Source organism: Stenella coeruleoalba (assembly GCF_951394435.1).
Source record: "Stenella coeruleoalba genome assembly, chromosome: 10".
Classification (NCBI taxonomy): Eukaryota; Metazoa; Chordata; class Mammalia; order Artiodactyla; family Delphinidae; genus Stenella; species Stenella coeruleoalba.
Genome location: NC_137156.1, coordinates 91828774 through 91841543, shown reverse-complemented (window position 1 = coordinate 91841543; position 12770 = coordinate 91828774). Strand labels below are relative to the sequence as shown.

The window sequence follows — 12770 nt, the reverse complement described above, 5'->3', positions numbered from 1 at the left end:
CAGAATTTATCAATTTTAAATTTTATATAACACATCCAAAGGCAATATGCTTTGCTTACAGGAAAGTAAGATGGAGTCTACAGTTAATATGATATATGCATTATATTTCTTTGACCTTATGATGCTATTAATGGATACTTTTGATTGCAAAACTTGCTACAAAGCTACAGTAAACAACGCAGTGTGGTACTGGATAAGAACAGACATATAGATCAATGGAGTAGAAATTAACTCTTATACTTAGAGTCAATTGATTTTTGACAAGAGTACATGACCATTCAATGGAAAAAGAATCATTTTTTCATTAACGGTTCTGGGACAAACAGATATCCGCATGCAAAAGAATACATTTGAAAAAATTTAAAAAGAATGAAGTTGGATCCCAACTTCAACATATCCAAAAATTAACTCAAAATGGATCACAGGCCTAAACTCAAGAGCTAAAACTACAAAACATTTTATTAGAAAACATAGGAGTAAATTTTTGTGACTCTGGATTAAGCAATGGTTTCTTAGATATGACATCAACAGCACATGTAACATTGTATATATGTGCCACATCTTCTTTATCAATTCATCTGTCGATGGACACTTGGGTTGCTTCCATGTCCTGGCTATTGTAAACAGAGCTGCAATGAACATTGTGGTACATGACTCTTTTTGAATTATGGTTTTCTCAGGGTATAAGCCCAGTAGTGGGATTGCTGGGTCGTATGGTAGTTCCATTTTTAGTTTTTTGAGGACCCTCCATACTGTTCTCCATAGTGGCTGTATCAATTTACATTCCCACCAACAGTGCAAGAGAATTCCCTTTTCTCCACACCCTCTCCAGCATTTATTGCCTGTAGATATTTTGATGATGGCCATTCGGACTGGTGTGATTGTGAATACCCTATGCTAACACATATATATGGAATCTAAAAAAAAAAAAAAAGGTTCTGAAGAACCTAGGGGCAGGACAGGAATAAAGACGCAGCCGTAGAGAATGGACTTGAGGACACGGGGAGGGGGAAGGGTAAACTGGGACAAAGTGAGAGAGTGGCATGGACATATATACACCACCAAATGTAAAATCGATAGCTAGTGGGAAGCAGCTGCATAGCACAGGGAGATCAGCTTGGTGCTTTGTGTCCACTTAGAGGGGTGGGATAGGGAGGGTGGGAGGGAGGGAGACGCAAGAGGGAGGAGATATGGGGATGTACGTATATGCATAGCTGATTCACTGTTATACAGCAGAAACTAACACACCACTGTAAAGCAATTATACTCCAATAAAGATGTTAGAACAACAAAAAAAGCACATGTAACAAAAGAAAAATTAGATAAATTGACTTCATCAAAATGAAAACCTTTGTAGTCGAAATGACGTCGTTAAGGAACTGAAAAGACAACATACAGAACTGGAGAAAGTATTTGCAAATCATGTATCTGCTAAGGAACTTGTATCCAGTATATATAAAGTAATGTTACAGCACAATAATGGAAAGCCAAATAACCCAATTAAGAAACAGGCATAAGATTTGAATATATATATCTCCAAAGACAATATTACCAATAGTCAGTAAACACATAAAAAGTTGTTCAATATCATTAGCCCTTAGAGAAATGCAAATTAAAACCAGAGTAAGGTATCACTTCACACCCACTATGACAGCTAAAATAAAAAAAGACAGGCAATAACAAGTGTTGGTAAGGATATGCAGAGATTGGGACCCTCATACGCTGTTAGCAGATTATAAACGGACACAGCCAATTTAGAAAACAGTTTGACAGCTGCTCAAAATGTTAACAGAAAGTTACCATTCGACCTAGCAATTCCACTCCTAGGAAGATAACTGAAAGAAATAAAAACATGTGTCCACATTGAAAAATCTGTAAATCAACGTTTGCAGCAGCATTACTCAGAACAGCCAAAGAGTGGAAACAACCCAAATGTCCAACAAGTGATGAATGGACAAACAAAATGGTGTTTTTCCATACAATGGCCTATTATTTGGCCATATAAAGAAACGAAGTACTGTTACACACGACAACATAGATGAACCCTGCTAACATCATGCTAAGTGAAATAAGGCACAAAAGGCCACGTACTGCATGATACCACTTATACGAAATGGCCAGAATGGGCAAAGTCATACAGACAGAAATTAGGTTACTGGTTGTCCAGTGCTGGGCGGAATGAAGAATGACTGTTAACGAGTACAGGGATTCTTTTTAAGATGATGAAACTGCTCTGAAACTAGACAGTGGTGATGGTTATACAACTTTGTGAACAGGTTAAAAACTAACTAAATTGTACATCTTAAACTGTTGAATTATATAGTATGTGACATATCTTAATAAAATTGTTACTGAAAAAAGATGGTACTGGAAGTCAGAGGCAACGCTTTAACGAATTTTGTTTTTAAAAGAGAAACACTAAAAAACAAGTACTCAGGTCAGGGAAATAGACTATTTTAGAGGAAACAGTACCTCATAGGGTAGTAAAGGCCAAGGCACTTCTGTTTCTCTTATATTTTTACATGGGCTGATTCATATATTCATTCAGCTTAATTTATTCCACAAGGATTTATTCAGCACCTATTCATAAGTACCTGTCCTCTGGGTGGTAACGTTTGAATACAAGAGGAGAAAGCAATCGCTGAACTTAAAATTAAGAAAATCCATTTGTTGACTCCCTCACATCCCCTAACCCCTATTAAATAAATCTGTGCTGCTTAAAAGATAGTCTATAAGGCATAATTAAACTAAACTTTATGAGGTCAAGCTAACAGACTGCTCACAGCACAAGACTGCATTGAATTTGGGGTGGGAGAGAAGTAAATGCTATGAAAAAAAAAATTTGAAAGGCTAAAGATATACAACAATGCAAATATTTCGCAGCAGATCAACACTGTAAATATCATGAGTGTGTACCCTAAATACACATATCAGGAATAGATTACTGACTGGCAACACCATCCGTCAAGGGTTTAGCGGCTAGTACAGAATTGCATCTCTGGTAAAATATCTAACAGAATAATTTAGCTCTTGGAAAAACAGACACACTCACACACACTCACACACACATGAACGCACACACACATGCACACACACCTTATCATGATGCTCCTGAGTTTGAGATTTAACCTCTGAACCCTAAAGCATTTGTTCTCTCCAGGGACCACATATTACAGCTGTGAAGTAAAAACCAGCCAGCGTGGTGCATAAAATACATGTCCACTAGGAGCCAACTGGCTTGTTCTGATTAGAGGCTACTTAGTGAAAGGTGCTGATTGGGAAGGCAGCAGAATCGGGCCCTTGATAGCACAGGGGCTTCTTTCTGCAGCCAGAAATGTCATAACACGAATCGGAACAATGCATGAGAGACCACAGTAGAACTGTTACAGACACAGGTTGGTCAGATACTCTAAATGTGATAATAGCTAGTTTCTAGGACTTTAGAGTGCCAGACAAAAAGGTCAAATTCAGGGAAAATGACCTAGAAAAAAAAAGTCCAGAGAGAGGGTCTAGGGGCCAAAAAACAACTCAGAATCACTTCAAATCATTACACTATGGAGAAAGGGTCAATTCCACCTATTTTATACCAGGCTATTCCACGAGATGGGCAGAAATGTGCTGGCAAAAAGAAAAGCTTACTCTGAACTTCTGCAGAGTACTATCTTTTTCCAGTACTTCATCAATCATACTACACAAAGATTAAAACCCCTTTTATGCTCCCCAGAGGAAAATACAAAGCGTGACACAAAACTTGCCCAGATTATTCCACATTTAATCAAGGCCATCCCTCTCAATACTTTGCTTCCTAATACAGTTCAGTTACAAAAGTACCTGACCTCGGTCTCACTCCTAGGTGGTTTTATTTTTTCCTTGATGAAGGTGGTCAGGAAAGAAAAGATCTACGAGTTTCCTACCGTGGCCATAAACAAGTTACCACAAATTTGGTGGCTTTAAACAAAAGAAACCTATTCTCTCACATTTCGAAAGCTATTAGTCTGAAATCAAGGTGTCGGCAGGGCTGTGTTCACCGCCAAGGCTCTAATCCTCCCTGGGCTCTTCCAGCTTACGATGGCCATTGGCAATCGTTGGTGCCCCTTGGCTTCTTCTCTCCAACCTCTGCCTCCATGGTCACAGTGCCTTCTCCTCTGTGTGTCTCCTCTTTTGTCTCTTGAAAAGTCCTTGCCATGGAAGGCAGCTATGCTAACCACGATACCACCAAGGCCTCGGCAAGGACCCTGCCATGGGATTTAGGGTCCAAATGCTTAACTCTGGATGATCTCAAGATCTTTAATTTAATTACATCTCTAAAGACCCGTTTTTCCAATTTGTTCCACAACTGCGTTTTCACTCATCATTCGTTGCCTCTTGGTATAATGCAATTTTCCAAAGCGTTTTCCATTTTTGCCAACAAAGTCTTCCCAATGACAGGTTCTAGGTGCATGTATCTTGTACTAAATTATTATTCTAACCACTACAGGTGGTCAATTAGATTCTGAATTTGAACCATAATCTCTCACATAAAAACTCTTGAAAAAGAATGCGATACGATGAGAGTGTTCTCTAGGTCGACACCTTCTCCCGTTCAAAAACTGCTGCCTCTTTCAACTAACTGGTGACACCTAACTGATGGTAGACCAAAACTTCAAACTTACAGCGCAGTGATGGTCAGATTTGATCCTCATTGTCTAAAAACTAAACTTGCAGAACAATCAAACAAAATTATTTTAATATTTAGTGACTGAATTATTCCAACAATAAAACAAAAAGGGATGACATTTTAGTAACATTACTTTAAAAAAAAAGATACGAAGTGTTAATTGTTTTTAACTTGGTGATTTCATTAAAAGCCCTGACTCATCAAGCCTGTATAAACACCTATCTGGTCCTGGTTGCCAATTTTAATGTGTACTGTATTCTTAAGAATGCTCCTGAATTTTAAAAAATTCTCTATACTTCATTGACTTAGTCATAAACTACTCTTTGTCAGACCGCAAACTGGACTGCAGGATGACTGAAGGAAATATACCTAATAAACGGATAGCTACAATTAACTAGCATCTGTACATTACAGGTTTTGTGGAAGAGACAGAAAAAAAAAATACAAGTGAGAATAATGCTGTGTACTTGTGAATTTCAACTCTTTGTACCACATCTCACAACTGCCCACACCACTAAGAACCAACAGCACACCTATGTACTAACCAGTTCTGCATTATGAAATTTTCAACAGACACCAATTGTCACCATTCTTTTTAGTACTATGGTAAGTAGCAGACAATATCTACTAAAAACATTATTTCAGAAACTCAGCAAGTTTGGGTTTGAATTCTTCTAACTATTCAAATGAGAAAATTTTAATTCTTTCATGGAGGATCAAAGCCCTTCATTGATAAATGTTAGCAGCTTTGCAATTCAAATACTTCTTAGTTGATCAAGTTTTAATTCATCTAAATATTCACAAATTATTTATCCAAACAGTCGTCCACCAACATTTTATTGCTCAGAAACAAAAGTCTGCCTATTTAAGCAGCTGGCCTTCCTAATTAAAAATCAGTCAAGTCAGTCCTGAGTTTGGCCATCTATCAAACTCCCAGTTATTGTTCTGATTGCACATTTTATTCTTTGGCTATGAAAGATAAACTAAACATTAAAAGCAATGAACACTGGAAATTTACTGCGAATAACTGCAATGATCAAGACTCAAAAACCAGGTTGCTGGGCTTCCCTGGTGGTGTAGTGGTTGACAGTCCACCAGCCGATGCGGGGGACACGGGTTCGTGCCCCGGTCCGGGAAGATCCCACATGCCGCGGAGCAGCTGGGCCCGTGAGCCATGGCCGCTGAGCCTGCGCATCCGGAGCCTGTGCTCCACAACGGGAGAGGCCACAACAGTGAGAGGCCCGCGTACCGCAAAAACAACAACAACAACAACAACAACAACAAAAACAGATTGACAAAAGCCCCAGTTGGAGTACAGTAAAACATTCTAAACTTAATATATTAATCTTTATTACCATCATCACAATTGTCAGAGGGCACCTAAGTTAAGGAGAACTCAGACAAGGCTTACTTTAGTACCCATAAGAAAGATCTTTTTCAATGATGTTATCTGATCAGCTACTGTTCATCAATGTGATATTTTCACCATAAAAATTGTTGACTGCACATAACTGATAAACCAAAATTAATCTCAGAATGGATTGGTTTATTGAGTTCTCTCTCTCTCTCTCTCTATATATATATATATAGAGAGAGAGGTCATAGAAGGCCAATATGGGGTGGTTTTTGCACCTAAGGTTCCCTTTCATTTATCATCTTTATCCTTCTTTTTTCTTCCTTTTCCTCTTCTATTCCCTTCCTCATAATACAAGCTCAGGAGGTACACATGCAGGGTTTGAATAGAGTATACCAATCTAGTTTCTTTTCCCACCTCATGCGAGGTACCAACAGAGATCAGCATATCCATCACTTCCTTCAAAAGAACACCACCTCGCCCACAGCCAAGACCATGCCAGTTTCCCTACAGCAGGCAGGCGACTTGATTTTGTTAAGTGATTTAATTTTACCGTAAGCAATTTGGAGGTACTTATGTATGAATTATAGTCATCCCCAGCAGGAGATGAGTAGTATTAAGTCTTCTGTTTTGAAGATCTGAACTGTTATAAAACAGCTGAACTTCTTCCAGGAAGAAGGCCCCAAACAATGTTTATGAAGCAATCAGTTTGACAGGCTAAAATCTGAGAGTTATTGGATTAGTCTCTTGGAAGCCCTTCTTAACAATCTACATTTAAAGTACATCTTTTTTCACAGGTGGGGGAGGAATAATACAGGAGTAAAAAAACTTATAATAACATGTCATTTACTGCTTGGGGATAGAAAGTTTGCCAACTCACAGTTATTTATCATAAAATATCAATATTCAGAATGTTTTACAACCTACTAGCAATAAACTGGAAATTTGCATATTAACTTTTAGAGCAGAAATATTGTTATTAATTATTCTCATTATGGAACCTGAAACCAATTATATTAAAATTCGAGCCACAAATGTATGCATAATTGTGGTACACAACATTATGGTTTTAGATATTAACAGCAAATCAACATTATGACAGCATCAGGAAGCCTATAAGTAAAAAATTAAAAACAAACTAATGATGGATGTACTATATGAAAGGTTGTAAACACACTGAAAAATCCAAGTTTGTGTCTACAAAAGAAACATTTTATTAATCACCCAAATCTATAGTTTGAACATGAATTCCACAAGGAAAGTGTAGTTTTAGCTGTCATGAGGGAACTATGCATGTCAAATGCCATGTAATGAGCATCTGCTCAAAAGTCAGGTAGCCAGATTCCTATGCTGGGTCCTCTCCCTTCCACTGCACCCTTGGTGAAAATTATCTCATTTCCCTAATCTGCAGATTCTTTACCTACGAAAGAAAAATAATGACTATACTTCCTTGGGTTATGTTGAGAATTAAATGGGATAACGCTTCCAAAATGCTTAGCCTCATCTCCGACCTAGAGTAATCAAATCATGATAAAAATTATAACAATAGCTAACAGTTATTAACCCCTAATGTGTGCCAGACAATGATCTAGGAATTTTAGGCAATATTAATTTATGTGATCTTCACAATAAAGGAGGTAGAGTTATTAACCCTATTTTATGGATAAAGAAACTGAGGCAGAGAGAAGAACCTTGTCCCAGGTCACAGGGTTACAGGATAAATTGAATTCCAACCCAGGGAACCTAACTCCAGGGCTTGTGCCCTTACCCCCTATACCTAAGTGTTTAATAAAGGTTAGTTATTATTCTTATTTTAAAAAGACAGAAAAGAGAGGGGAAAAGAGGGGAAGAGAAGAAAAGACAGAAGGAAAATACAGAAGCAGCTTTTTCATCATTTTCTCATGCTAGGAATTATTCTGGGCTTTTGCATATGCTTTATAATTTAATCTTCATAACACCCTAAGGCGGAAGTATGGTTATCCCCAGGGCTCTGATGAGATGTCTCAGTTCTAGCAACATTATAAGACACATAAAGTGGAATGGAGCAATGGACAACATTCCATTCTATCTAAACGTAGGCAATATAGTATCTCAGTTTCTCAAGCCCACATTCACAAATTTTTAGAACAGTGACTTGGGTATTTTATAAGCGTGTAAGTGTAGATTACAACTTACTTAAAAAAATCCACATCTATATGTCAGTGAACAAAATTGCCTTGTTGCCTAATTGTGTAAGGTGGTTCTCAAGCAGATTTGGATTGGGATGCTTGGCTGGGAAGTAGGTAGGTAGGATGACAGAGCTGTAGCACTTCATTCTGTATAGACACAGCCTCTGGAAAAATCCCCGCCATGAAGCAGTGAAATAATGAACTGAAATTCCTTCTACTCCTGGCCTTATCTTCTGATTCAGGTACGTACGTAAGAGTTAAAGAACATTCAACTTGCTTTACCCCTTGTGAGAAGGGAAGGTTAAAGGAAAGCTATTCCTAAACACTTCATTGAAGCTATATATACTCTTGCGCCAGGTTTTCAGGATACAAGTAAACTTTGATGGCATGTTTTAACATATGATGCCCCAACACATACCCTTATCTGGAAGTAGGATGGCGATTGTCTTCTACACAAACTCAAGGTGGAAATACTTGCATCTACCTCTGAAGCACTCCCAAAGGACTGCCAGAAAGTCCTTAAATGCAGTGGTTCAACTCATACCCCACACATGGCCTGATGACTTTAACATCCAATCCTTATAACTTATTCATTTATTCAACATTATTGCAAGTTTACTAAATGCCAGGCGCTGGGTAGACCCTGGTAAATTAATCAATCAAGTTTGCTAGCCCAAGGTGAAACAGTAGGACTAGATGGTAGAAGGGGCATTGGTAGTCTACTATTAGAAACAGGCTAAATGACAGAAAGAGAAGTGATTGACCCTGGCTTAATATTGCAAGGGGACTGAAAACAAAATGTGCTCCAAATTACATTACAATACTCTATGCTCATGAAAATGTCCACACCTTATCAAGAGTGACTTCAATTATGCTCTGCCTGTTTAATCAAGGAAAGTTTTCTGTCCTAAGAAAAGCGGGGGTTCTTAGAGGCATCATCTCCATTAATTAGATTCTTTGCTTATGTGAATTAATTCATTTTTTAAATGCTAAATACAAGAGATTATCAAATTCTGTCTATAAAAGCAGTATGAAAATATTTTTTAAATAAATCATAAATGATGTCTACCTTATCAAATTATCGTGTGGATAAAGTTACAGAAGGTATATAAATGAGATCTGAAGGTGTAACATGTTAGATAAAGATGAAGGGATTTTTTTTCTTATAAAATCAAAGTGAGTCTAACACAGGCACAAATCAAGGTGTGCTGGATAGGAGCTGAAGCTGCCATTCCTTGGTTCTCACTTATTAATTATGTAAATAACAAGTAATTCAGTAACTTCAATCTTCAATTTAATTTTTTTTTATTTTAAGATACAGGCCAGGAAACCTTTAAGGTCCGTTTCAGCCATAAGATCATATGATTAAAAATGAAGAAATATTCTTACTTGCGTATTATAGTTCAGTAAGTATGGTCAAAAGGCAACATCTTTTTCCCTCAATGATTATGAAAATGCTTGGGAGAAAGCAATTACTCGGTAACATTTAAAAGATGTCATTGTCATGCTCCACCTTATATCAATGAAGAAAAACATTTTATTCTAACCAATTAAAAATGATTTTTGAATAGAGGCAATGTCTTTTATTTTTTTTTTAATTTAAAAAGGATAGAAAAGAAAGGTCTAGAAACTATATGTTAACGATCAAAATGCTAGACTCCAGAAAATGACTAGAATAGAAAGGGTGCAGGTTTACCAAAAAAAATACATCCTCCCCCAAAATAACTTTATACATATATTTTCTTTGTTGTGTCACTGAATAGGCAATTAATAAAGCAAGTTGTTTATTCCTACATATAAATTATTCTAGACTCTGGAGATATAAGGATGGACAAGATAGCCTCACCTCTCTTACAACTTAGATTCTATCATAGAAGTCAAATAATGAGAAAAAAGAAATACACAAAATCATTCCAGATCATAGTGAGTCCTAATGATTGAAAATGATGTTGTTATGTAGAAAAGTAGAGGGCAACAGAAAGGTAGGCAGAGGACAGGAGAAGAAATGGAAGGAGCTGCTTCTTAGGTTAGACATGGTGATATGGAAACTTTCTCTTAGGAGGTCACACCTAAATTGAGAACTAAGGATCATAGGAAGTGAGCGTGTGAAAGATCAGGAGAAAAGCAAATAAGGCAGAGGGAGTGAAAGTATCAAGGACTGGTGCAAAAGATAGTTTGTCATTTTTGAGAAATGAAAACAAGACCATGGTAATGAATTTGAGATTTAGTCTAAGTGCAGTAGAAGGCATAAAGCGGGAAAGTAGAATGGTCTCATTTACATGTTTAAAAGATTACTCTGGCTGTTTTATGATAAATGGTTAAGGAAGATCTAGACAAGATTCACAGAGACCAGGTAACAAGCGGATGTTGTAGAAATTGTCCATCTTGATTTCAGCAAGGCATCTGGCAAAGATTTTCATTACTCTAAGAACAAGTAGGAGATACTGAGGTTCAAGTATAGTATGTATGGGTAAATGTGTAGCTAATTGAACACGAGTAGGTGAAGGATATTGATTTATCAATTTAATCTCATTTTATTGGACATTCTCTACTGGCAGGCTGCCCTGTCCTGGTCAACATTTTGTATCAATTATTTGAATGGACACACGCTTATCACATTTTCTGCTGACACTGAAGTAAAAGGATCGGTATGTCAGATTTTAAAAAAAAGATTTAAAACAATTTCAACTGTGATGGAACAAAGGGTCACAACACAGAAGGTGAATTTAATAGGAGTAAATATAAAATTCTGGATTTAGGCATTAAAGTAACACAATTGGGTAGCTCTGGATTAATAGCCATTCATGAAAAATCAATCCTCTAATTTTATATGAAAAAAGTTGAAATATGAGACTGAGGTTTTAAAAAAAAGTAAATATCAATGTCAGCCCCATTCATCAAAAGAGAAGCTCACATCGTGGGATACTACTGTTCCCACTGTCCTCTGCAAAGTCAAGGCACACGCATAGAGTTGGGTACAGACATTTCTACAGGGTCACAGTTTAATAGATAATTGAATAAAATTGTGTTGTGAAGAAGATGGTTGTGGATTGAGTACCTGGAGAAGAAAAGAATTATGGGACAAGGGACATGAACATAATTTCACGTGTCTGAACCTAACCAGAATCATAGAGTAAGCACTGGGAGTGAAGGTGATAGAGATTTAGATACTTAGCCCAATTTTAAGGAAGAGATATTGTGCTTGGTTTTGTGTTTTTGAACAAGTACAGCAATCACAGGTCAGGATGCTCTGTGATGAAAAGGTGAGCTCTCTATCTTCAGAATTTTTCAAGCTGAATGCTTATCAGCTGACGATTCTGAGGGTGGCAGGATGTTAGGCATAAGAAGTGCAATAAGCAGGGTGGATTCCAAACTCAGGCACCTCAACCACACAACGAGTGGCAGAGCTTTTACTTTGGCTAAACTATTCTATTTAAATGACTATCCCTGCATATGAGATTCTATCTTTCCAATATTTTTAGTAGTAGAAATGCCTGGACTTCTACAAAAGGAGAGCCTTAAAAGTTAGTAATTTGTTTTTTAAATGTCATAAATTAGAAAAGCAAAAGTTTGTTAATGCTATGTTAATCTCTTTTCTGTTCCTGTTATTGTTACCGTTTTTTAAAAAAATTTCCTACACTGTGAAATCCAAAAATCAATGAAGTACAAGAGTAACTGAATACAGAGATTTCCCTACTCTGAGAGTCTATGATTATTTTCGAAAATGAATCCAACAAAATCTATTTGTTAAAAATATAGATACCACATTTGTTTTAAACCAAAAGAAATAAACACTTTGGTTCTGTAGCACTCAATCAGACATATCCTCCTATTTTTCTGCTCACCTTAGATTATTTGGAAGACTACTGCAGAAGACATTCACGAAGAAAATAAGCCTGGTATCCCATATATACCTAATACTTAGAAAATTCATTTCTCAACTCATCAAAATGCCACCAAACAGCAATAAGAAATTAAGTACTGAATATTAGGTATATTTGATATTGAGTTTCTGGAGAGGACTTTGTTAATGAGAATATCCTACAGCGTTACTGCCAACAGACTTTGTAATTAGGAAAGCTTCGACATTCATGCACTGCTATATGAGTTGGGATTTTACACAAGGAAATATATAATCATAGGCAAATACATAAACCCTTAAAAATACTGCTGAACATCAATCCTTCAAGGTGTCTATACTCAATGTGTACTCACTGCTCTTGCCTGTGGATTTTATTTTCAACTTGCAATCTCTAAATTCCACTATCTTTCACATGCTCATGAACTTTCATTAGCTGGTAATCCTAAAAGATTGCAATTTGCTTTTTAAATGTTCTAAACCACAAATATAAAAGGTAAAGCTTTGATTGCCTTTACTTTTTGTTTTTTGCAGTTGCTTTTAAATTTTTCCTTTTCCTTCAAATAAGAAAAAGTATTAGAGAATTATAGGATTAAGAGACTACCAAGCTTTTTTCTTTTCCAACTGTGAGCTTTATGGCTAAATCGCTTGTCACATGGACTATTAACTTACTGGTAATTCAACTGCTTGCTTATACATATTCGCTTTAAAATGTGTGTGTGTGTGTGTGTG

General features: G+C 36.7%; 1 protein-coding gene across 18 annotated transcripts in view; it reads right to left on the bottom strand.

Annotated features, from left to right (window-relative positions):
* CNTN4 (contactin 4) overlaps positions 1-12770 on the bottom strand; it is a 958186-nt gene that overhangs the window by 307068 nt on the left and 638348 nt on the right. The window lies entirely within an intron of this gene.